The sequence below is a fragment of the Lutra lutra genome, chromosome 6 (genome assembly GCF_902655055.1).
Source record: "Lutra lutra chromosome 6, mLutLut1.2, whole genome shotgun sequence".
Taxonomy (NCBI): domain Eukaryota; kingdom Metazoa; phylum Chordata; class Mammalia; order Carnivora; family Mustelidae; genus Lutra; species Lutra lutra.
In genome coordinates this window covers 24,523,974-24,527,616 of record NC_062283.1, presented here as the reverse complement: position 1 = coordinate 24,527,616, position 3,643 = coordinate 24,523,974, and the positions used below count along the sequence as shown (strand labels likewise).

General features: G+C 45.4%; 1 long non-coding RNA gene across 1 annotated transcript; it reads right to left on the bottom strand.

Moving 5' to 3' along the window:
• Positions 1 to 2,433: 2,433 nt before the first annotated feature.
• Positions 2,434 to 3,419, bottom strand: LOC125103139 (uncharacterized). The gene is made up of 3 exons (XR_007128293.1): positions 3,249 to 3,419; positions 2,721 to 2,925; positions 2,434 to 2,626 (listed from the first exon to the last, which is right to left on the bottom strand). It is a non-coding gene; the product is annotated as an uncharacterized LOC125103139 (long non-coding RNA).
• Between the last annotated feature and the right edge of the window lie 224 nt (positions 3,420 to 3,643).

Sequence of the window (3,643 nt, the reverse complement as noted above, 5' to 3'; positions counted from 1 at the left end):
TGCAGAGGAATTGAAAACAGGGGTTCAGACACCTGTACAGCAATATTTTCAGCAGGATGATTCACAACAGCCAGGCGACCCAAGTATCGAACAGACGAATGGATAAACAGAATGTGTTCTGTATGGGTCATGGCATATGATTCAGCCATAAAATGTAATGAAGCTCTGGCTGGAGCTGAGACCTTGCAGACAGAGAGTCAGGAGCCCACACCTGTCATGCCTGTTTGGCCTCAGCTGGTTTCTTGCTCAGGAACTCATCCTGAGACTCATTTCTGCCCCAAGGACTGCCTTAGTGCCTGCTGGCCTCCAGGAATCCCAGTTCAGCAAGCTCCACACACTTTCCAAGCAAGCGGCATCCTCTGAATGCCACTTCTTACCACAGCAGTGAGGGGCAGGCATCCCTTTAAAAAAAGAAATGATACAGTTCTGGTATGTGCTATGATATGGATGAACCTTGAAGATGAGATAGGGAAGCTGAGGGAACTCTGTTTTTAGAAAGTCTCTATCTCTGCTGTTTATCTGTTGGGCCCCATTTCCTCATGTTCTGTATTTTGCGTCTGCGTAACCCAAAGCGTTATGTTTCCACTCCAGGGGGGAAACACGTCAGTTAGTCATTCTCTGAGTTTTTCCCAGGTCCCCAAACACCTGATAATATATAAGAAGAACCGGGACCCAAACATGTACCAGGACATTAGATTCGAACAAACCTCAGCCAACACTAGCATCGATACCCTCTATCATTGATGATTTATGAACTAAGACCTCTGGTTCACCTGTCACTTGCCTTTGATCAGACCCTACCCTGGATTCCTGAAGGAACATGTACTCTGGACCCCTCCCCCCATCTCCAAGCAACAACGAGAATTGTTCTCTTTTCCTTCCCTAGGCAACTGGACATTCTGTCTCCCATAATTGATCACTATTCAGTAACCTCTGCTTCTACTTTCTCCAGCTCAAGTTTGATTTTTATCCTATGCAAAGCCAAGGACCCTCTTGGAGGGACCTGTGGGGACCTCCCTCTAGGTCCTCGGACCCAACTTTCTTGCATCAAAAACATTATGCTAAGTGAAAGTAAGCCAGACACAAAGGGCTAGATACTATATGACTCCACTTGCACAAAATATGTAGAATAGGCAATTGATAGAGGTGGAAAGTGAATAGTTACCAGGACTTTTGGGGGCGGGGGTAGGGAGTGATTGCTTAATGCTTACTGAGTTACTCTTTGGGAAAATTAAAAATTTGGCGATATATATAATGGTTTTGTTTGCACAACACTGTGAATATAATTAACACCACTGAACTGTGTGCTTACAATGCTTAAATGGCAAATCTTATACACAGTTTACTATAAAAAATATGTTATTAGGAAGAATTTGTTTCTCAAAGGAAGGGGATGCTGTTAACAGAGTAAAAGTCATTAAATAAAACCTAAAATATCTCCTCTAGGAGATAGTTTAAACTGCTTATATTAGCTTTAATGTAGCCCTCGCTATTCATTTTCATTGGAAACAAGTATGGGAGTTGGGGAGAAGAGGAAGCGTATAACTAGCTTAACTGCCTCTTTGCCTAGAATGCTTAATTCCGTTCTTGCATTTCTTCATAGCAAGGGGGGGAAATGAAAATGGAAATCTCAGTACCCCCTGCAAGTGATGTGCATTGTTGCTGTCAATTGTATTTATTGGAATTTAAAAGCGCTGCCTTCTTATTAAACTCAGAATACAAACATGGTCATATCTTATTTGCGATAAATACTCAGCTTTCAAAACCAGATTAGCAGGAGATTCTGTTATTTTCTCTTGGCAGATGGGCTCCTGCTGAACTGTCCTAGAAGCAACCATGGGGGTCCACAGGGCTCACAAAGCCAAGGGAAGGCCAGCTTCCATTCTCAAGAGAGTAACTAGCTCAGTCCACATGTGTGATTGCTCCTCATGACCACAAGATGGCGCTGTCAGATCACACAGAAGCATAATAAACGCGGCGTTCCAATTTTCCCTTTACTTCTTGTTTTTCAGAGAGTGAGCCTTGGTTTCCCTTACTCCCCGGTTTTTTCAGTTCTCATACCAAGACTAAGATGCCCCCAAGACTGGTTCTGGCATTTGCTATTCCACAGTTCCCTGGTCTTCCCACGGCACCCAGATCACCCAGAGGTCTTAGAAGTCTACACAATACAAGAGACGGGGCAATAGGGTTACTTGCCCTTCTCCTAAGGAAGCTTCCCTTCAGTTATGCCAGAGGGCCTGCACCTTCCTTTTAGGATGAATCATTTCCTTCCGTGACACAGAGATGATGTGAGGACATTCCCTCAGTGAGTCAACAGAAAGGGGGATAAGACAAAGCAAACTTCACCTTCGGGGACATTTAGTCCATCAGAAAGTGCCTCAGCACTTTTTCCTCTGACAAAGGTCATTGTAAAATGAAAGCTGCCTCCGGGATCTTCTGGGCTCACAAGAGGAGGCGGCCCTGTTCCCTGTTCCCTGCCTGCATGAGGGCATCTCAGAGAGGCCATATTCTCACTGCTGAATCCATCTGAGGACACCAGAAATCAAAGCATAGAGTTTGGGGAGGGTCCTTGAGAAAGTCACAAAGGAAGGCGGGTATCAAATGAGGTAGCATAAACTAGAAAGAGCTGGGGAAAAAAGGAAAAGATAATTAGCCCAAACTGCTCACCAGCACCTTTCTCTCTCTCACATGCACACACACACAGGCTCTGGTTCATGTACCTCTCTGCCTTCTAGGGATATCCTTGGCCTTGAACATTCCTCTTCTTCTTTAATTAAGCTTTTTCTTTTCAGAAAATTGTAGACTCCGGTGTCATTTAAGAAACAACCCAGAGGGGCATGTGGGGCATGTGGGTGGCCAGCTGGTTGAGCTGGTTAAGTCATACCCTTGATCTCAGCTCTGGACTTGATCTCAGGGTCGTGGAGCCTACGAAAGAGAAAGAAACAAAATGAAACAAAAAGAAAATAGAAGAAGAGGAGAGAAGAGGAGAAAAGAGAAGAGAAGGGAAAGAGAGGAGAGGAAAGGAAAGAAAAAGAGGGAGGGGGAGAGAGAGAGAAACAAACAAAGTACAGAGACAGCCCCTCTGCCCTTTATTCAGAATCCTGCACCGGGAACATTCTGCCAAACTACAGTGCAGTATCACAGCCAGGATACTGACATTGACACGGTCCCATACAGAACATTTCCATCACCACAAGGGTCCCTGTTGTTCCCAGTTACCCCCTTCCTAAACCCTGGCAACCACTAACCTGTGCTCCATTTCTGTAATTTGTCATTTCAAGAATGTCACATAAAGTAAGTCCTACAGCGTGGAACCTCTTAAGATTGGCTCTTTTCACTCAGCATAATTTTCTGGAGAGTCTCACAGGCTGTTGGGTGTTCCTTGCTTTTCATTGCTAAATATTACGCCGTGGACCCGCCTTTTTGGCTTTATTTATTTTTTTTTAAGATTTTATTTATTCATTTTGGACCCGCCTTTTTTAACCTGGATACCTAACCAGGGATGGAGAAGGGAAGAAGCTCACAGAAGCAGGACTTCCCCTCCCCAGCCCGGGTCCAGAGCCACTGCTACAGGCGTGGGGCGGGGCACAGGTCAGGACCGCCCAGGCGGGGGGCGGCGCTGGGACGAGGGAGTGCCAGGGCT